Raw genomic sequence first — 24,066 nt, 5'->3', positions numbered from 1 at the left:
CACATTTAAGAAAAGTTAATACAGAATAAATTTTTACATTTTTACTCAGGGAAATATTTGGCAGCTGATGAGAAGAATGTATAAATGAGAAATCAGATGTAAAGTTGAATGCTTCAGAAGATCAGGTCATTATAGCCAAAATAAAATTAAAAGAAGAAAGATGTAGTTACTTAACTTCCTTTGAGAAAATAGTCACCTTCTGTTGTTACTGTGTTCCTGCTTCTAAACATGTATATTAATTACACCAACTCTTTGAGTGATATTCCCTAGTGATTATCTACTTTTCAACACTGGCAAAAATTGGTAATGTGTGTACACATATTATCTGTATACTCTTCATGTGAAGGTATCAAAGATGTCTTGATATGTACTTGAACTCATTGTACTTATATGAGTTAGATTCTTTTCTACCATAAATTACAAATAGAGTCTTCATAGTACCCAATGATTTTTTCTGTTGGTTCTACCACCACATTTGTACAAAAATCTGTGTTAGAGTTCTCCAGAGAAACAGAACTAATGAGATGTGTGTATATATGTATGTATGCATGTGTGTGTGTGTGTGTGTGTGTGTGTGTATGTATATAGTGGGCTTATATATTTGTGGGGGTTGGCAAGTCTAAAATTTTCAGGGCCAACTGGCAGGCTAGAGCTCCAAGGGAGACTTGATGTTGTAGCTCAGCCCCAGAGGCAGAATTCCTTCTTTTTCAGAAGAGGTAAGTCTTTGTTCTATTAAAGTCATCAACTGATTGAATGAGGCCTCCCCCCATTATAGAGGATAATCTGCTTTACTCAAAGTGTTTTGATTTAAATGTTAATCTCATCTAAAAAATATCTTCAGAGTGGCATTTAGACTGGTTTTTGACCTAATATCAGGGTATGGTGGCCTGGCCAAGTTGACACACACACACACTCACAGTGGCTGAGCAATCTCCTAACTTCTGGTTTTCAAATACAGAGGGAGAAATGAAAACCATTTTGGTGAAGTAATTATATTCATTCAGTAAACTTTCTCTGTTAGGAGAGAGAATGAGTCATAGGTTTCTTTACTTAGAATATTCATGGAGAAAATATTTGCAACAATGAAACAAACACAAAAATACACAATTTATTTTTTTTTCATGGATTTATTACTAACAATTCAGCAATTACTCATAACCCAGAAAGATGTTAGCCAAAATTCACATTTTTAGAATGTATTTCCCAGGCTACAGTCTTAACTTACATGGTTTTGCTTATCTATTAACACTAAAATATCCATTGGGCCTAGAATGGTGTGACAAACAGTAAATACTTTTAATTTGTTTTAAGAACAAAAGTAGGAATTAATCAAAGTATAAGTAAATGAATGCAGCACTATTTAAGCCTACATTCTTGTTTTGAGTTCCCACAGTGTTATATAATTATGGAAATTAGTAATCTGCTGTCCATCACTTTCTCTCTTATATTTCCAAGTTTTATATTAATTGCTGTACCATTTCTGTATACTTAGAGTATATCTTATTTGATTAAGTTTCTCCAAGTTCTTGTTCCTTTTATTCCATTTTCCCAGATAAGAAAAATGAACCTTTCCTGATGCTTTTCAAGTAAAACCTACTACCTCAATTGATTCTAAAATGCACTTTATATAAATGGAAACAAATGGAGTAGTTAAGCAAAAACATGGGCCCCTTCTTTAAGTATACAGTAGATATTTTAAGAGCTTTCAAATATTCAGTTACTGTGTTAACTGTGAATTGTGGCCAGAGAAAAAAGGAATGGGAACAAACATCTAGTCTGATGAAAGCTATTTCTATTCATTAAGAAATCCTCTGAAATGTTTTTCCCTGAGACCAGGGTACTCCTGACAGTACGGCTAACAAATTGTATATTCCTTACCGTTTATTTTCATGAACTTAATTGACTATTTTAGGAAAGAAATGGCCCTTTATGATAACAACAAGATAAAAGCTGGTAATTGACTGAAATGCTTGAGTACTGCTAGCTAAAACCACTTTCAACTAATGGAGACCTGAATGAAAGGCCTGAAAGTTTCAGCCAATTGCAGAGAAGGTCACAACATTTTTGAATCTTACAAAAAAATGTTTTGATGATGCATCAACTTGAAAAAAGGTATGAAAGAAAAGAGAAAAGATCACATCAAAAATTGTTTTGTAGAGCAACTGATTATCATGCACCATGCATGATGTATTATGGAAAATTGATATTATTTTAAAAGCTTTTTTTCAGTATTATTATTCTGTCAGCACAAGGTTATTTCATGTAAATAAGGCCAAGAGGATTTATTAATATTTCAGAACATGGTAAAAAAAATTCCATTAAACATAGGATTGATAATCTAAATTAAACAATTACAGATTTTTTAAACAGTCTTATAAATTATTCAAGATTTTATATTTATTGGCCCAAAAGTAATAGATAATTATAAATTTACCTTAAGTCATTTTATCTATATAAACTAATTTAAAATACCCAAATTGCCATGCATGTCATTACTTTACATGATTTAATTTACTTATATTAATATATTTATATCTAAACATATTATGGTTAATATAGTCTCTCACTAAGCATAATATATTTTTAATGGTTTATAGCTATTGATGGTTTTATTTTCTGTCTATTCATTTAACAAGGACCTTATCTTTTTACTGTTTTCATAAATTGAAGGAGTACCCAACTCAGAGGCCTGCTACAAAAATCACTCAAAGGTACACATTAATTCATACTTCTGCTAATTGTTTTAAATGGACACTCTTAATGGATAATAAGAAATTGTAATATTTGATTTGTTTTGCTCATCTTTCTTATTTTTAAAAAATTTTTAAGTGAGGATATGTTGCTTTATTAACAACAGAAAAAGGATTTTTAAAAATGTATATGATTGTGAAGAAAATTCTAGGAAAAGGTGCAGCAATAGAAAATAAAATATTAAATGCCTGTTGATTTAATGCATCCTTAAAATTGTAGATGAAAAATTGTAGATGTAACTAATTGGATGTTCCTTCTCTAGACCCTGAGGATATAATTCATATACCCAAAAGGTAGAAAGCACTGAATACTTTATCATCATCTATCAACTTATTTTCCTTTCTACTTTGGCAAATTAGACTAAAGAATCTACATCCAATAAAAACATATGCTCCCCTTTACTCTTTTTAAAAACAGATCACTACAAAGACACAGACTTCCTGTTTTCTTGAAATTTGCCATATTCCTGTTAATTGTAAAATCCAGTGGATTTTTTAAACCCCACTTTAAGACAATTTTACAGCACTTTATACTACTGGTCATACAACTTTTGTAGATTATCCTCTTCTGGCAGTTGGGAATAATCCTATTGTTACACAGTTTAAATGCCTTTTTCTTTATTGTGTTTTCACAGTAGGTATAGACAATGCTTTCCCTTCTTCCTTGATAGTGATTAATGCATAAGTGCCCTTATGTCCAGATAATCTGTTTGGCTTTTTTTTTTTTTTTTGTCTTTTCTATAGGAGAGCTTACTGACTCTGTGTTTCAACTATTACCTTAAAGTGAATGGTTCTCCTTTTATACCACAAGCCTCCCGAGTTCTATTTCAGTTGCCTACTAAAAAACCCCACTAATGAATATTTTCATTTTCACAAGTAATCTACAAAAATAACCTCATATTTTCCCTTCCAAACCAACTCAGTAATTCTATTAATCATCCGTGAAATCTGATTTATCTTCAATTCTTGAGCTCCAATATTTTTTGGTCATTTAAAATAAATTTCATCAGTAAGATGCCACAGCTCTCCTTTCAAGTATTAGTCTTCTTGACAAGTGTTAGTTCCACCTTACACCCTCTACTCTTTCTCCCATGTTTTCTCCAGTGAGGAAACAGCTTGAGAAAGATAAAAGTCATTTAAAATTACTGTATATGTAGTTTCTAACACATTATATACATTATCTATGATAAATGTGAAATTTGATAGGGCAAGTATTAAGATGTCTTAAATACATGGCTGTAAATATTATAAAATTAATAAAGCTATGGAAATAGTAAGGTTATGAGATGATAAGAATATGAACTAGGTGGATAATAATACGAGGAAGAAGAAATGAATTTAAAGAACATTAAGAAGACTGAATTAGTAGAGTTATTTAACTGAGTTTAATCAAGTGCCTCAAAGGAAGTTGTGTCTGAAATTTTCTTATTTTAATTTTGACTAGAATGACCTGATCTTTTGAAACATTCAACTTTGTATTCTCATTTACACACTCTCCCCATCAGCTGCCAAAATAATGTTAAAGTTCGATGAGATATATAAAATCCCTGTGGCAGATTCCACAGGAAGATAATTCTTATTGAGTATTCACTAGAAGAATTATATAGAGAGCTTGTCCAATTATGTGACTCACAGGGTGAGGGAAGAGGAAAAGTTTTCCTCTAAAGAAAAACTTATACTAAGGAATCTCAGCAATCCTGTGCTGTGTAAATGAATGGTTAATGCATTCTTCTTTAACTCCTTTGTAAACTTCTCAAATGAATCTTTATTAGAGAGCATTGTTTTCCTCAGCAATACCTGTCTCATAGATATACCAATCCTTCTATAATAATCTGTTACAATCTCCCACAATGAATGCTACTACTCAAGGCTATAACTTTATTTACTTTTGCAGTTATTTGTGTAAATTGATACTTTCTTACATTGCTTCAAGTTCCTAGAGAGTATAGCTTATTTTAGTACTTTCTGATTTAAGTATATGCACATGTTCACAGGTTTCAGCTGGAAGAATTTTAATACAATCATGTCCATAATTAATTTAAAATCTTTCTCATTGACTGTTTCCAACAAGTGAATCCTAAAATCAAGATATTTTTGAAAGTTATATTGACCATTCTGGTAATCTTATAATGATTATATTAGTTTTCTAGGCTGCTATAACAAAATACCACAGACTGGGTAGCTTAAAAACATAAATTTATTTATTCACTGTTCTGGTGGCTAGAAGTCCAAGATCAAGGTGTTGGCAGATTTGGTTTCTTCTGAGGCCTCCCTCCTTGGCTTGCAGATGGCTGCCTCCTTGTAGAGTCCTCACATGGTCTTTTCTCGGTCCATTCATATCCCTGGTGTCTCTTTGTGTGTGTCAAAATTTCCTCTTAGAAGGACACCAGTCAGATTCAATTACAGCCCATCTTAGTAGCCTTATTTATTAACTTGATCACTTCTTTAAAGGACCTTTCTCCAAAACAGTTACATTTTGAGGTACTGGAGGTTAGAGTTTCAACTGTGAACTTGGGGGGATATATTTAGCCCATAACACTCTGTAGTCTTGACACCAAAATTCATGTCCTCCTCACATGCAAGTTACATTTACCTCAATCCCAAAAACCCAGAAGTCTTAATCCATTCCAGTATCAGCTCTAAATCCTAAATCTCAACTAAATCAAAGTGTAGTTGAGAATTGAGGTATGATTCACTCTGAGGCAAAATTCCTCTGAATTGTGAAAGGTGAAACCAGACAAGTAATCTGCTTTCAAAATAAGTGGTAATGCAGGCTTACAACAGACATTCCCTTTCCAAAAGGGATAAATTGGAAAGAAGATAAGGGTCACAGGAACCAAACAAATCCAAGACCTAGTAGGTTGACTTCCATATGATTTTAATGATGAAGAAGCATCAGCCACTAGAATGGTGCCCGACTTCTAGGCCCAGTGGAGCAGCAGCCTGGCCCACTGAAACAAAGGAGCATGGCCCTGCCCCCTGGAACTCAGGAGGAGATAGCCTTGCCTTGGACCTGTGCCCACTGGTCTGGTGGTGGCAGTGGCAGGCTTGAGGATATCAAATCACTTTCAGGGTCATTCTTCCATTTTCTTGAGTAGCTCTATAGTCCCATCCAGTAGAATCTCAAAAGTCCAACAGCCTTCCTTCATTTTGTTCTATCTTCATCTCCTTTAGTCCAAGCTGTCAGTGTTTCTTCTGGTTCTGGTATAACCCCATCTTTATTCTTATTTCTCCTAAGATAGCTAATTAAATCCATAATCTCTTTATCAAATGATTGTGCAGACACACCCTCGGTATTCTCTCCAGAACACACGTCCTCATTTTTTCCCATATGGAAAGGCTGAGAATTTCTCATATCTTTCAGTTCTGGTTCCCTGTCTCTTAACAGTTTCTTCTTTAATTTATAATTCTTCTCTTACATTTTACTATAAGCAGTAGTGAGAAACCAGGATGAACCTTCAGTACATTCTAAATTCTTTTCATTGCTAAAATTTCACATTGCTAAATATCCAAGTTTATCTCATATATTTTTCCTTCCACAAAACACTAGAACATGATTCAGTTCTTTGCCACTTTATAACAAAGCTCACCTTTCGTCCAATGTGAAATAACATATTCCTCATTTCCATCTGAGACCTCACCAGAAGCACCATTAATATCCCTATTTCTACTAACAATCTTTTCAAGACAATCTAGGCTTTTTCTAATATGCACCACAAAACTATTCTAGCCTCCTACCTATTACCCAGTTCCACATATTTTGGCATTTATTACAGCAGCACCCTACTTCCTGATCTGTATTAGTACTGATCTGTCTAGATCTGTATCAGTCTAACCAAAATCTGTATTAGAGTTTTTCAGAGAAACAGAACCAACAAGAGTGTGCATGCGTGTGTGTGTGTGCGCATGCGTGTGTATAGAGAGAGAGAGAGAGAGAGAGAGATTTATTTTAAGGAACTGGCTCATAAGATTGTGTAGATTTAAGAAATCCAAAATCTGTAGGGTAGACTGGCAAGTTGGAGACCCAAGGAAGAGTTGCAGTTTGAGTCTACAGTCTGCTGACAGAATTCCTTCTTTCTCAGGGGAGGTCAGTCTTTGTTCTATTAAAGCCTTCAATTAATTGGATGAAGGCCACCTGCAGCATGAAGGGTACTCTGCTTTGCCAGTTTAAATGTTAATCTCATCCCCCAAAACACCCTTACAGAAACATCCATCTTTAATGATGTTGGACCAGATATTTGGGCACCATGATCCAGCCATGCTGACATATAAAATTAACTACCCCAGTTATGCTGCTTCTTTGTTTGTAATACCTATTTGGTTATACCTAGAAGTTAATTGACATTTGGCTTCAGAAATGTATTGAATTAATGTCTTTGAACTTCCTTAATTATTACAAGCCTATACATAGAACTGTTTAGAATTGGCTCCCAATATATGGGCAGAGATATAGTTATAAACCATATATTGTGAAATCCAACTAAACTTGTCTCAACTTGATTAGTTAATAGCTTCTGCTTTCATTTCATTTTTCTCCAGCTTATGCTATATCAAACCCTGCATGGAGAAACCATTAAGTACTTTTTATCACTTGCTATTTTTATGATTAGTCTGGAATTTTACTTAACTAATTTGGCTGCAGTCCATCTAAATAATAAAATGAACTAGCTGCAACAGTTCTGACCAATTCTGAGTTCTTCTCTTTCTATTAAATATTACATTTATATATTTTGCATGTATAGACAGATCATCTATAGGTTTTTTTTTCATCAATTATCTACTACATTTAAGTACCTAAAAGCACATGCAAACAATGAGAGGTCTCATTTATATCCAGGTAATACTATGCACCATTTATTGATTAGTATAGGAACAAGCAATTACAGTATTTTATTGTGTAAGACAGCAACAAAAAGCTGATTCAAGTACAATAGGCCTAACAAAGAGCTCTAAAACTATTTAAGGACTGTATAGATAATGCTATTTCACATAATTTAGATTCACATATAATTCTTGCTTACAAGGAAATAAGACAACAGAACAATATCTTGATGATCTGATTCCTAAAGTGTTATATCAACAAGATCTGAATATGTGTGTACTGCATATAAACAGCATGTCTGTACTTTATACTGTTTCATAATCTTATATGGTCAAGTGATGCTGATATATCTCTAGATAAAATGTGTCAGAATATGTGAGCATATGTAATCAAATCATTCCAGGTAAAAGTGATGCCAATCTCATCTAAACCTTTTCTTTTCTTTGTATTTCCCCCTTAAAAGACCTCAGTTTTGCTTGACTGAGGAAATCATATATAAATGGAGGACTGTTTCAAGATTTCGGGTGTGATGTTTGCAAACAGACAGCAGTGTCTGACATGATACAGAATTCTTCATGATGTACCCACATCTATGTAAAGTTCAACTAATCTGTTGAATTATCTTTTATTGTCTCTGGAACATACTGTCTTTTGTTGCCTGAGATCTTTCATGAACAGATACTAACAAAGTATCTCATGCTAAAAGCTTGAGAAATTATATTTGGCATATATTCTCTGATTTTCTGTATTGATAATAGCCTCACATTAGAGATAATGAACTTCAAAACATGCTATAGGTATTTCTATGTAAGTTTCAATAGAGGAGACACATCATTTATCTTCCTATTAGACAAATTAAATATTCCCATAAAGTATTAGAGGAAACAAGTCCTTAGGGGAGAAGATTTGAAGTAAAATTTACACTCATTGAAAAAGCTCTTGTTTCAATTATTGTAGATTATTTTCAAGGCAGTATTGTGGGGGAATTGCTAACACAGGAATTTGCGTGTGTGTGTGTGTGTGTGTTAATTGCTCACATTTATTATGCAGCTGACCATGTGCAAATTAATCACTATATATCTACTTATGGATTAACATTTGAATGGATAATTCTAAATCAATGGAGTTTCTGTTTTAAATAGCAATACACAAAGAAAAATCACAAGTAATATAAAAAGAAATCCAAGGATGATATTTAACATTTGAAAGGATTTCACTAAATAGTGCATTCAATAATATATTACTATTGACTAGTATAGACCACATGAGGAGCCCCAGACTCCCACCTAACCCAGAAATAATGAGGGACCCCATTCCCTCCACACTGGGGTTGGTGTCAGAGGAGGCATAGTGGAGAGTAAAAACTTTTACTACCATCACCCAGTGGTAATGAGTCCACAGCTCATCTTCAATAGTGCCAGTGGAGGCCACCTGCAGAGCTGAAAGTCCCATCCTTGTCCAGCAGTAACAGGAGTCTCCCCTCTATAGATATTAATGGAGGCTGAGTGGAGACCTGGATTTCTACCTCCACTTGTCAGTGACAAGGCAGAGCACTCTACTTCCATGCTAGAGCAGTGTCAGGAAAAGCCAACTAAAACAGAAGGCTTAAATAAGCTAGAGTATTATAACATAATACTCAAAATGTCAACCTTTCAATTAAAAAAAATCTTTTACCAAACCAAGAACCAGGGGGATCTCAAATTGAATGTAAAAAAAAAATACTAAACAGATGCCAACACAGATGTTAGAATTATCTGGCAAATATTTGAAAGCAGTCATCATAAAAATGTTTGAACAACAAATTATAAACAAGCATTAAAAAATAAAAAAAATAGAGAATCTGAGCAAAGAAATAAAAATGTCAGAAATAAAGAAATATAAGGAGAGCCAAATACACATTTTATAAAATAAAAATATGATAACCAGAAAAAAATTATTGGGTGGTCTCAACAGCAGAATGAAGAGGACAGAGAAAAGAATCAGTGAACTTGGAAATGAAATAATGGAAATTACTCAACAGAGCAACAGAGAGAAAATAGACAACAAAAAAACAAACAAAAACACGAGACATGTTTCTACAGGGATGTGTGGGAATATTAACAAAAGATTAACATTTGTGTCATTGGATAAGAAGAAAAAAAAAGACAGGGCTGAAAAAACTAGTCAAATAAGTAGTAGATGAAAATTTACATTTGCAAAATATATAAACCTACAGATTCAAGAACCTGAGCAAATCCAAACAGGAAAGCTGAAATAAGTACACATCAAGGCATATATCACAAACTTCTGAAAAAGAAAGAAAAAATTCTAGACAGTAGTGAGAGGGAAAAGGTATCTTAGCTACAGATGAAAATACAAATAATAGCAGATTTTTCATATGAAATCATGGAGGCCAGAAGGAAGGATAATACCATTTTTTAAGTGGTGAAAGAAAAGAGATGTCAACCAATGTTCAGCAACAATATCCTCAGGAATTAAGGAGAAATCGAGACATTCCCAGATGAAAGAAAACTAAGAGAATTTACTGCCGGCAGACCTGCTTTAAAGAATGGCCAAGGAGAGTTTATTAAGCAGAAAGAAAATGGTAACAATGTAAACTTGGAACATCATGAAGGAAAAATTATGTAGTAAGCAAAAATATGGGTAAATACAATTGACTTTCTTTTTCCTCTTGATTCTTGTAAGCTATGTTTGACAGTTGAAGTAAAAATTATAAAACTGTCTGATGAGGCTCTCAATATACAGCAGAAATACTTGGGACAATTACAAGTTGTGGGGGACAAAATGGGGGTAAGATTTGTACACTTCACTCACACTGGTAAAATGATAATACTAGTAGACTGTGATAAGTTATATATAATATAATACCTAGAGCAATGACTCTAAAAGCTACATAAACATACACATTTTAAAAATCCCTATGGATAAATCAAAATAGAGTTTCAAAAAATTGTTTAACCCATAGGAAGGCAGGAAAAATAAAGAAAATACAGAAACAAACAGAAAATGAAAACCAGACTTAAGCTCAAATAGATCAATGTTACATTAAGTATAAATGGTCACAACACAACAATTAAAAGACAGATAATGGCAGAGGAGATCCCCAAAACATGTCTCAAAAATATGCTGTCCATAGGAAAATCACTTCAAGTATAATGATATAGATAGGATTAAAAAATATATCATACAAATATTAAATCAATCAGAAGAGGCTCTATTCATATCAGGTGAGGTAGACTTCAGAACTAAGACTTAGGGACATTATATAATAAAAAATATTTAAAGAAGAATGATTCTAATTCTACATAATCTCTTCCAGAAAATTCAAGAGGGGGAAGAGATTCTTTTTTGTTGTTGTTAATATTACTCTGTACCAAAACCAGACAAAAATAGAACAAAAAGAACAAATCACAGATTTATCTCTCTGGAATATAGATCAATATCTCACATGCAAAAATCTTTAATGGGAAATAACAATTAATAATTATATATCATAATCGAGTAGGGTTTGTTTCAGTGATGCAAGTCTGGTTAAATATTCAAGAATCCATTAATATAACCCACCATATTAACAGGATAAAGAAGCAAACTCATATGATCATATCAGCCGATGCAGTAAAAGCAATGCAGAAAAAATAAAACTCGCCACCCACACATGTAAAAACCTTCAGAAAAATAGGAAAGGGGGGAGGCATTCTCAATGTGATAAGTAGCAACTACAGAACACCTACAGTTAAACTTAAACTTAGTGATAAAAGACTGAATGCTTTCCCACTAAGGTCAGTCCTAAGACAAGGGTGGCTGCCATTATCACTCTTACTTAGTGTAGTGCATTAAGGCAAGAATCAGAGACAAAAGGCATGCAGATTGAAAAGAAATAAATAATACTGTCCTTATTTGTAGATGGTATATTTGTCTAAACAGAAAATCACACAGAATCTATAAAAACAAACTCCTATTATTAACAAGTGAATTCAGCAAAGTTATTGGTTTCAAGATAAACCTAGAACAATTAATTTCATTCAATATGCTACCAATGAATACATGGGCACTGAAATACCATGTATAATCCTAAAAAGTAAAATGACTAGATGTATATCGAACAAAACTGGTACAGGACATGTATGCTGAAAACTACACATGATGACAAAAGAAATCAAAGTATATCTAAATAAATGGAGATATATATATACCATGTTCATAGATTAGAAAACTCAACATAGTAAAGATGTCGACTTACCCATTGTTATATATGTTTAACAGAATTCCTATAAATATTTCAGCAAGACATTTTGGAGCTATAGACAAAATTATTCTAAAATTTGTATGAAACATCAAAGAAACTAAAATATTTAAATCAATTTTGAAAAAAGAAATAAAGTTAGAGGAATCAGTCTACCTAGTTTTAAAGGATTATTGTATAGCTAAAGTAATCAAAAATGTGTAGTATTGGCATAGTTATAGAAACACAGATCAATAGTACAGAATAGAAAACCCAGAAATAGGCACCCACCAATATTCCCAATTGATTTTTTGGACACAGGATAAAAGGCAATTTAATGGAGAAAATAGTCTTTTCAATAAATGTTGTGGGAACAATTGGACATCCATAAGCAGAAAAATGACCCTCCACCTGTCTCACACATTATAAAACACTTCAAATAGCCATGTACTTAAATGTTTCATAGTTTTACATTTTGAAAAAATTAACAAAACCTTGGGATCTAGGACCAGGCAAAGAATACTTAAAATTGACCACTAAAGCACAATCCATAAAAGGAAAAATTGGACTTCATCGAAATTAAGAACTTTTATTCTGTTAAAGAACCTGATAAGTGATTGAAAATTTTATCTACAGACTTGGAGAAACCATATGCAAACCACATACCCAACAAAGGACTAGATCTAGAATATGTGAAGAACTCTCAAACACAACATTAAAAAAAAAACATAGAAAATAGGCAAAAGACACAAATAAACATTTTACAGCAGGGGATTTACAGATGGCAAGTAAGCACATGAAAGATTTTCAACATCCTTAGCCATTAGTGAATACAGATTAAAACCACAATAAGATACACACCTATCATAATAGCTAACTAAAAAGTAGTGATAACACCAAATGCTGATGAAGGAACTGGATCACTCATACATGGGTGTTAAGGATGTAAAATGGTATAGCCACCTAGAAGTCAGTTTGGAGGTTTCTTAAAACACTAAATATGTTTAACTGCTATACAACCCAGAAATTGCACTCAGAGAAATGAAGAGATATGTTCACATAAACATCTATACATGCAAGTTTATAGCTGCTTTATTCATAATAGTTAAAAACAGGAAATAATCCAGATATCTTTCAATAGATGAATAGTGAAGTAACCTGTGGTACATCCATACAATGGAATATTACTCAGTAATGCAAAGGAACAAAGTGTTGAAATACGCAATAAGCTGAGTACATTTTCAGAAAATTATACTGAATGAAATCCCAATAGTTTATATCCTGCATGATTCCATTTATATAACATTTTATGACAACATTGTGGAAATAGGGAGCAGATAAGTGGTTGCCCAGGGTTAATGAAGCTTAGAACCTGGAATGAAGTATTTGTGATTATAAAAATGCAACCAAATTGATCCTTGGCATGATGGCAATCTTCTGTATCTTCACTCTATTAAGATTCATATCCTGGTTATTATATTGTACTATAGTTTTGCAAGATGCTACCATTGGAGAAAAATGGGTAAGGATACATATGATCTCTCTGTATTATTTTTTCCTTTTTTTAAATTTTAATTTTATTGGAGTGTAGTTGATTTACAATGTTGTCTTCATTTCAGGTGTACAGCAAAGTGATTCAGTTATACATATACATATATTCATTCTTTTTTAGATTCTTTTCTCATATAGGTTATCACAAAATATTGAGTAGTGTTCCCTGTGCTATACAGTATGTCCTTGTTGCTTATCTATCTTATATATAGTGGTGTGTGTATGTTCATCCCAATCTCCTGACTTATCCCTCCCCCCACCATGTTTCCCCTTCTGTAACTGTAAGTTTGTTTTCAATATCTGTGAGTCTGTTACACTTTAGCAAGTAAGTTCATTTGTATTATTTTTTAAATTAGATTCCACATATGAGTGATATCATATGATATTTGTCTTTTTCTGACTTACTTCACTTAGTATGATAATCTCTAGGTCCATCCATGTTGCTGCAAATGGCATTATCTCATTCTTTTTTATGGCTGAGTAATATTCCATTGTATATATGTACCACATCTCTGTATTATTTCTTAAAATTATATGTGAATCTACAATTATCTCAAAATTTTAAAAAATAATTTTAAAAAGCTAAATGAAATTTTGTTCAACTGAAGAAGTTTTGGGTGTCAGATTGATAATTCAAAGATTTCAGGATAATTTCATTGAATGATCACACCCTCTTAAATTTCACATTGAGCAGAATTATTATAACATTTGATTATTTGTGAACATTTATTATCTATGGAGCTGCCTCACAAAATTCTGGATTAGATTTAACCTACTAGGGAAAAAAATACAATCAGCTTTTGCATTGTACTATCTTTGCTTTATAAGGGGAATTATGCAAAGACTTTTAATTATTGAGAAGTGTAATTAATTAACCTCAGGGAAAAAAAATTGTTTCATGGCTATTCATTGATTATGGTACTGCTTTTAGTCACACATGTAGGAAGGGGCATAATCATCAGCTTTATCCCTCATAACAAACATTTCAAATCAAAATTTCAATATGTGATTTATAATATGTTCCTGCAGTACTAGTGTCCCACCATGATTAAAAAACATCTTTATGAAACTATTTCAATATACCTGACTTAATTTCAGCATTGAAGAAAATTTTTGTCATTGTTTAGACTTCACTTAAGCTGTATTTGATTATTATAATATATAATATGAAATATTGGAAATTCAACAAATTTAGTACTCAAACAACAATGTTCAAGTTTGCCTTCCCAAGTACCAAAAAATAAAATGAGGAAAATAATACGTTTCCTAATTATCTAACAAAGTGATTGTGAGAAATCAGTTGGAAAACAAGTTAGAGGACAATTTATAAAAGTATAACAAGCTAAAAAATAGACTCTTTCCTATTATTCTTGTAAATATCAATTTGTTGCAATCTAAGTATAGTACGAAATGTTATTCTTCCTCAGCTAAATGGAACGGTAACGTTCTCCAGGCTTTTGTCAGGACTACTTTGCTTTCTTACTTTGTTTTGCTTCCCTCGGTAATCATCACACCTTAGGATTCAGGTGTCTACTGTAAGTTGATGACCATTAAGCCTGTATCATTGCATAAGACTTTTTCACTAATGTTTTTAAAATATACACAGTTTCCTGCATATATGTGCATTTGATAGACTCAGTCATCTCCAAAATTGTGCACTTATCTTTCTTTTTAAATTCTATTCCTTTTCTGGCTCTATATCTCATTTAATGTCATCATCCACCACTTTGTTTAGCTAGATACTTGGGAATCATCTTTGAGTTTTCTCTCTTCCTTAATTCCTACAATCTATCAATAACTGTCACTAAATTCCATTAATCTCCCTTAAATATATTACCTTTAGCCATTGACTTTTCTCTGTCCCTGCCATTTTGGTTCAGATGCTCATTCTTTATCATCTGGACTCTTGTAATAGTCTGCTCCATTTCCTCTGTGAGCTCAATCTCAAACCCCTACTTAAAATGCATAAAAAGTTCTACCCTGACCAAAGTTTAACATTCAGCACTAGGGAGAATGCAGGGTCCTTTCTAAACTTTATTACTCTATCCTCAACACAAGTTTTCATCTCAGTTGAATCAACACTTATTTTGTACTTCTATGATTTCAGAGTCACTTCTACAGATGCTCTCTCTCACACCCATATCGGTGATAAGACTTCACTACCTTGTGCCCTTGATTAACTCTGTTTATCTTTTAGAATTCATCAGAAGCATTACTTCCTAAGGTATACCTTTCCTAATACTTTCACAATAAAGTAGGTGTCTCCTTCTTTTATGCTCCATTCACATTCTCACTTATCACAAATACTTGCACACTATTTAAAATGCTCACTTGGTTGCCTTACACTTCAATCAGACTGTGGCAAGGATTGTGTTTTATTCACAACTTTATTTCAAATCCCTTGCAGAATGTTTGCCACGACTAGGAGTTCAATAATTGTTGAATGAATAAATGAATGAAGGCACAGATAAATTAATTTGATTGTAAAAATCTCTAAAGTGTCTGCTTATATAGCCTTCTTGGTTTTGAAGAACATAAAAAGATATTTTGCAAATATTTGAACCAAAGCCCACTTCATACTTGTCTTTTTCTTAGCAAAAGGAGTTTAGTTCACAAAGTGTGTATGTGAAATCAGTTTTGAGCAGTATCTCTTTCCAGTGAACAGTGCAGTATATCATGTGAAGGCATTTTCAATCATTTCGCTCTCCCCTTAACCCTCGCTGCCACCCTTAACCTGAGTAGCTATGAACTTAGAAATTCTGGCTTTTTCTCCTTAATGAGGATTGACATGTAAGAATCAAATATTTTCTCAAGGTTGGAGGTGAACACTTTATTCATCAAGCAATTTAACAGATTCTTTTTCCAACTTACTTCCAAGTGCCTATCTGCAACAAATGTTCTTAGAAATGATGTTCAAAATAAACGTCAATAGTTCACTTTTGATTCATTTTCAGTCCTCCTTCTAGGTAAGGATTTATTGACTTGGTGTGTTAGTTCCAGTGCTCTGCAATGCAGACCCCAAAATGGGATAGGATAATACACATCTGTGAAGAATAAAGGGGCAGGGGATCAGGAGTAGTCAAAGAGAGCCCATTGACTATAAGCAGGTCTGACACCTGTGAGAGAAGAGGGTAGGGAGAGGTGGATTACACAGGTGCAGTCAGACTCCTGTACAGCTCTATGAAAATTTCAACTAGTCTGATGGGAAGTCCTTAAGCCAAAGTTTCCTATTACAGTACGAATATCCCCACCATGTATAGACATTGGCAAGTGGAAATACGGCCTCAGTGCAAACATGGTTGTGGACTCTCACAGGTGGCAGCTGAGGCTGTCAGTTGAATATGCTCTGTAGCAGGGTAATTGAGAAACCTATTTTCCTGGTGTCACACTTAGGTCTGAGCAGGGTATACAGAATTATGCCTTTATGGATAATTTTGACTATTATTATATTTTTTATCCTCCAGAAAAATCAAGCTACTTCTAATCATTGAGAGATTTAAGTCATATTGGGTTATCAAGCATAGTGTGGGAGAGCACCACACTTGGAAGAACAGAGCCAGCATTTTCCTGCAAGTTTCACTACCACTTTTAACAAAATATGATCTATAAGTATTTGTCTGAAATATCCCTGTGTATATTTTAGAGGATTTGGAATAATCTGTCATAATATCTCAAAAGTCATTTGCTCTTATATTATCATTTAATTCATTCAATTAAAACAAAACTAACAATTGTTCATTTAAATGACCCCAAATCCCTAATTTATTAAGATCTTTCAAAGATAATAGACCTTGTCAATATTTTGACATAACTAAATCCCATGAAATACTTATTATATAAATTGAAGTAATGTACGCTGCTCGGAATCACTGTAGTAGTAAATAGAGCTTAGATTTTAGAGTCAGAATTGAACTGGACCCCTGGTGCTTCTTTTAAGTAATTGAATATCACTGAATTTGTTTCATTGTCTATTAAACAGGAAAAAAATAAGAGAAACTCTGTAAGGCTTTGAGGGTCATCTGATATAAATTTTGTAAAGAATTTATTGTAGTGTTGAGCATATAATAGGTACTGAAAAAAGTGTACGCTTGGGAGTCCAAGTATGGTCATTAGTCTTACTAAGGAAATTTATTAATTTATAAGTTAATATTTGTAGAAGCTAATACATCTAAAAATAGTCACCATTTTAATTTAATAAGCATTTCTAATCTATTTTATTAATTGCCTAATGGGGATATTAATAGTACATAATTTACAGATTGCTGTGAGGATTACATATGAAAGTGAATATCAACTGAATTACCCATGCATGTATGTATGTATCTACTAAATGCCTATCAAGTTTATAGTATGAAACAAGTATTCAAAAATATTAGCTATGGTCATCCTTATTGTTCTCATTTTAATAATTCTCATCTTTTTCTTCTGTCATTATCAAAAATTTCATCAAGTTCCATGAGGGACAACTTTGTATTTTGTAGCAAAACCTCTATGAGGTAGAAAAGGTTCATTAATATTTGTTTTATGGATGACACTGGCCCTGAGAAAAAATATAACTATTAGGAGTTATGAGGATGTACAGTCATTTAAAAAGGTGTATTAGGAAGTAAAACAGAAGGCAACTGCTTTCCAGTTCTTTTGATTTTTTCCCCTTTTCATTATGTGTTTTTTTTTAATGTAGTGTTAGTTTCAGGTGTACAGCACAGTGATTCAGTTATACATACATACATATCTTCTTTTTCAGATTATTTTCTCTTATAGGTTATCACATACTATTGGGTTAGTTCTCTTTGCTATACAGCAGGTCCTTGTTGGTTATCTATTTTATATACAGTAGTGTGTAAATGTTAATCCCAACCTCCTAATTTATCATTCCACTCCTTTTCCCCTTTGGTAACAATGTTTGTTTTCTATGTCTGTGAGGCTCTTTCTGTTTTGTAAAAAAGTTCATTTGTATCTTTTTTTTATATTTCACATAAAAGTGACATCATATATTTGTATTTCACTGTCTGACTTACTTCACTTAGTATGATAATCTCTAGGTCCATCCATGTTGCTGCAAATGGCATTATTCATTCCTTTTTATGGCTAAGTAATATTCCATTACACACACACACACACACACACACACACACACACACACACACTACATCTTCTTTATCCATTCATCTGTCGTGGACATTTAGGTTGCTTCCATGGCTTGGCTATTGTAAATAGTGCTGCAGTGAACATGGTGGTGCACATATTATTTTCTAATTATAGTTTTCTCTGGATATATGCCCAGGAGTGGAAATGCAGGATCATATGGTAACTCTATTTTTAGGTTTTTAAGGAAACTCCATACTGTTCCCCATAGTGGCAATACCAATTTACATTCCAACCAACAGTGTAGGAGGGTTCTTTTTTCTCCACACCCTCTCCAGCATTTATTATCTTTAGACATTTTTTGTTTGTTTGTTTGCACCATGCAGCATATGGGGATCTTAGTTTCCTGACCAGGGATCGAATCTGTGCCCCCTGCAGTGGAAGTGCGGAGTCCTAACCACTGGACTGCCAGAGAAGTCCCTATCTGTAGACTTTTTGATGATGGCCATTCTGACTAGTGTGAGGTGATACCTCATTGTAGTTTTGATTTGCATTTCCCTAATAATTAGTGACGTTGAGCATTTTTTCATGTGCCTGTTGGCAATCTGTATGTCTTCTTTGGAGAAATGTCTATTTAGATCTTCTGCCCATTTTTTGATTGGGTTTTTTGTTTGTTTGTTTGTTTTTGATATTGAGCTGTATGAGGTGTTTATATATTTTGGAAACTAATCCCTTGCCAGTTGCATTGCTTGCAAATATTTTCTCCATTCTGTAGGTTGCCTTTTCATTTTGTTTATGGTTTCCTTTCGTGTGCCAAAGCTTTTAAGTTTAATTTGATCCTATTTGTTTATTTTTGTTTTTATTTCCTTTTTTAAAAATTTTATTTTATTTATTTTTTATACAGCAGGTTCTTATTAGTTATCCATTATATATATATTGGTGTATATATGTCAATCCAATTTCTTTGGAGGCAGATCCAAAAAGATATTGCTGTGACTTATGTCAGTGTTCTGCCCATGATTCACTCTAGGAGTTTTATAGTATCCAGTCTTACATTTAGTTCTTTAATCCATTTTGAGTTTATTTTTGTGTCTGGTGTTACAAAATGTTCTAATTTCATTCCTTTACATGTAGCTGACCAGTTTTCCCAGCACCACTTATTGAAGAGACTGTCTTTTCTCCAATGTATATTCTTGCCTCCATTGTCATAGATTAATTGACCATAGGTGTGTTGGTTTATTTCTGGGCTTTCTCTCCTGTTCCATCCATCTATGTCTGTTTTTGTGCTTGTACAATACTGTTTTGATGACTGTAGCTTTGTAGTATAGTCTGAAGTCAGGGAGCCTGATTCCTCCAGCTCTGTTTTTCTTTCTAAGATTGTTTGTCTATTCAGGGTCTTTTGTGTTTCCATACAAATTTAAAATTTTTTTGTTGTAGTACTGTGAAAAATGTCATTGGTAGTTTGATAGGGATTACATTGAATCTGTAGATTGCCTTGGGTACTATGGTCATTTTAACAATATTAATTCTTCCAATCCAAGAACATGGTATATCTTTCCATCTGTTTGTTTCATCTTCAATTTCTTTTATAAGTGTCAGAGTTTTCGGAGTACAGGTCTTTTGCCTTCTTAGGTAGGTTTATTCCTAGGTATTTTATTCTTTTTGATGTAATGGTAAATGGGATTGCTTCCTGAATTTCTCTTTCTGATCTTTTGTTGTCAGTGTATAGAAATGCAACACATTTCTGCAATGTTACTGAATTCACTGCTGAGCTCTAGTAGTTTTCTGATAGCATCTTTAGTATTTTCTATGTATAGTATCATGTCATCTGTAAGTATTGACAGTTTTACTTCTTTTCCAGTATGGATCCCTTTTCATTATGTGTAATGAAAAAGCTAATTAAAATAATATAACACAAGTTGAAAACAAAAAATACCAAATGGAATTTGAAGACAGACCTAAGTGAAGTCTTGATATGTTGCACTCACTGCTAGTTTAGTGTACTGTCAGTTTTTCTTTACTTCACAAGGAGTAATAGCATAAGAAAAATGTATTCAATTTAAGCTGCATTGAAAGAATGAAGTAATGAATTATTAATTTGAGGTAGCTTGAGAGAAATTAAAGTATTTAAAGTAATGAAGTTTAAATGAACAGAACGTAAAAACTCCTAATGTGCTTTATTTTTCTTAATTAAGTCATTCATTCATTCATTTTTGGCTGTGTTTGGTCTTCATTGCTGTGTGCAGGCTTTCTCTAGTTGTGGTGAGCGGGGGCTACTCTTTGATGCAGTGCATGGGCTTCTCATTGTGGTGGCTTCTTTTGTTGCAGAGCACGGGCTCTAGGTGCGCAGGCTCAGTAGTTGTGGCTCACAGGCTTAGTTGCTCTGCGGCATGTGGGATCTTCCCAGACCAGGGATTGATCCCATGTCCCCTGCATTGGCAGGCGGATTCTTAACCACTGCATCACCAGGGAAGTCCCCCTGAATGAGCTTTAAAAGGCACAGCCCCCTATGTACATTTGATATAATTACTGCTAATTTTAATATATTATAGAAATAGTTATCACTTGTAGTACTGTTCATAAGTAGGAAGGCATGTGACCTAAAATAGTATTCAAATTTTCCCTTTCTTGACATCTTGATCTCTTATTTGTGATGGTAATAGTATGACAAGACAGAGGAAAATGTTCATGTCCTGGAATGCCCTGAGTAAAAACATTTCAGTCCAAAGGAAAAGTCCGTAAAATCTTCTGTACACATCACTTTTGTCTGTTGAAAGATATTTTGCTCTTATCTGATTGTAATGAAAGAGAAACAACAAACAGAGGCAATTTTTTATCAGTTTAAGATTACAGAATTTAATATAAGGGATGGGCATAGTGTGTGTGTGGATTCAGCATTTTATTTGCTGTTATAATTTAAGTGAAACTATTTTCTCAAGATCAGTTGTTGTTAACAGTGATACTTATATCTTTTCATGTGACTGTAATAAACTAATCCAATTCTCCAAGCCAAGTACAATGGTCATTTAGCAGTGAGTATGGAGTTTTATCTTATTTCACTGTAAAACATATATAAATTGGTTTTGATACTGTACTCTTATGTTACTTTCAAGGAATTTTTTCCTCTATTAAATAAAGACTTGTGTTTTTCTGTTTCCAAGAAATAGACTACTAGAGTTCTCTGTTTTCTTTCTGCTTTTTCTCCTAGGTTGTGGATATAGGCATTGTTTTGCTTTGGTATCCATTGTTCCATCAGTTACACTGTTGATGTCCAGACTCATTGTCATTAAAACCCTTACAAGTAAATACATTTGATTTATACTAAATAAAGCTTGTACTTCCTTCTTACTACAAAGTTCATAATCAAAATCGTAAAATATATATATATATATACATAGTAAATTCTAATTCAATTTTATGATAACATAGATAATATATTTAAACTACAGTGTAGTGTCATTGAACAGGTAGTTAAGATAAACATATAGAAGAAAAACTTTGCCCATTTCAAAATTCAACTTTACTACTCTCATCTAGATCTATTAACTCAGCTTGTGGAACTAAGGCCTGGTAGTGTGAGGTTTTTTCCTTTTTTTTAATTCAGCTTTTAAAAATGGAAGTATAGTTGATTTACAATATTATGTTAGTTTTAGGTGTACAACATGGTGATGCAGTATTTTTAGATACTGTACTCCATTTAAAGTTATTACAAAACAATTGATATATTTCCCTATGCTGTACAATATGTCCTTGTTGCTTATTTATTTTATACATAGTAGTTTGTATATCTTACTCCCTACCCTTACCTCACCCCTCACCACTTCCCTCTCCCCACTGGTAGCCACTAGTTCGTTCTCTATATTGGCTAGTCTGTTACTGTTTAGTGATATACATTTGTGTGTTTTGTTTTTTTTTTAGATTCTACTTATAAGTGATAATATAGAGTACTTGTCTTTCTCTGTCAGACTTATTTCACTAAGCATAATGCTCTCTAGGTCCATACAGTTACTACAAATGGCAGAATTTCATTCTTTTTTTATGGCTGAGGAATATTCCATTGTATATATACTCCATACCTTTTTTGTCCATTAATCTGTTGATGAGCATTTAGATGGCTTCCATATCTTAGCTATTATAAATAATGCTGCTGTGAACATTAGGGTGTGCATATCTTCATATCTTTAAGAATTACTGTTTTTGCTTTCTTCGGCTATATAGCCAGAAGCCTAATTTCTGGATCATATGGTAGTTCATATGGTAGTTCTATTTTTTAGTTTTTTGAGGAACCTAATTTACAATCCCACCAAAAGTGTACTAGTGTTCCCTTTTTTCCACATCCTACACAATATTTGTTATTTATAGACTTTTTCATGATAATATTTTGAAAGGTATGAGGTGATATCTCATTGTGGTTTTGATTTGTATTTATTTGATGATAAGGAATGTTGAGCATTTGTTCATGTGCCTGTTGGCCATCTGCATAACTATTTGTGAAAAATGACTATTCAGGTCTTCTGCCCATTTTTTTATTGGGTCCTTTTTTGATATTGAATTGAATGAGCTGATTATACATTTTGTATATTAACTCTTATTAGCCATATCTTTGCAAATATTTTCTCCCAGTCAAAGGTTGTCTTTTCATTTTTGTTGATGGTTCCCGTTGCTGTGCAAAAGCTTTTAAGTTTAATTAAGCACCATTTGTTTATTTTTTGCTTTTATTTATTTTGCCTTAGGAGGCAGATTAAAACCATATTACTACAATTTATGTCAAAGAGTGTCCTGCCTATGTTTACTTCTAGGAGCTTCATAGTTTCTGGTCTTACATTTAGGTTTTTAATCCATTTTGAATTTATTTTTCATATATTTGTGAGGAAATATTTGAATCTCATTCTTCTACATGGACCTGTCCAGTTTTCCAAGCACCACTTACTGAAGAGAATGTCTTTTCTCCATTGTATATTCTTGCCTCTTTTGTCATAGATTAATTGACCATAGTGTGCAGGTTTATTTCTGGGTTCTCTATTCTGTTTAATTTATCTGTATGTTTATTTTGGTGCCAGTACCATGCTTTTTTGATTGCTGTAGCTTTGTATTATAGTCTGAAGTCAGGGAGCTTGATACCTCAAGCTTTGTTTTTTTTTTGCAAGATTGCCTTGACCATTAGGGGTCTTTTGTGGTTCTGTATAAATTTTAGGATTATTGGTTCTAATTCTGTGGAAAAAATGTCGTGGGTATTATGATAAGGGTTACAGTGAATCTGTAGATCACTTTCAGTAGTATGGACATTTTGACAATATTAACTCTTCCAATCCCAGATCATGAGATATTTTTCCATTTCTTTGTAATATTTTCAACTTCCTTCATCTGTGTTTTATATTTTTCACATTATAGGTCTTTCACCTCCTTGGTTAAGTTTACTCCTTGGTATTTTATTCTTCTTGATGCGATTGTAAATGAGATGGCTTCCTTAATTTCTCTTTCTGATAGTTCATTAATAATGTATAAAAAAGCAACAGATATCTGTACATTAATCTCATTATTTAAAATCTGCAACTTTACTGAATTCATTTATTAGTTCTAATAGTTCTGGAGACTGTAGGGTTTTTTACATATAGCATAATGTCATCTACAAATAA

Source organism: Mesoplodon bidens (genome assembly GCF_964165515.1).
Source record: "Mesoplodon bidens genome assembly, chromosome: 4".
NCBI classification, from domain to species: domain Eukaryota; kingdom Metazoa; phylum Chordata; class Mammalia; order Artiodactyla; family Ziphiidae; genus Mesoplodon; species Mesoplodon bidens.
Note: the sequence above shows the minus strand (reverse complement) of the source record.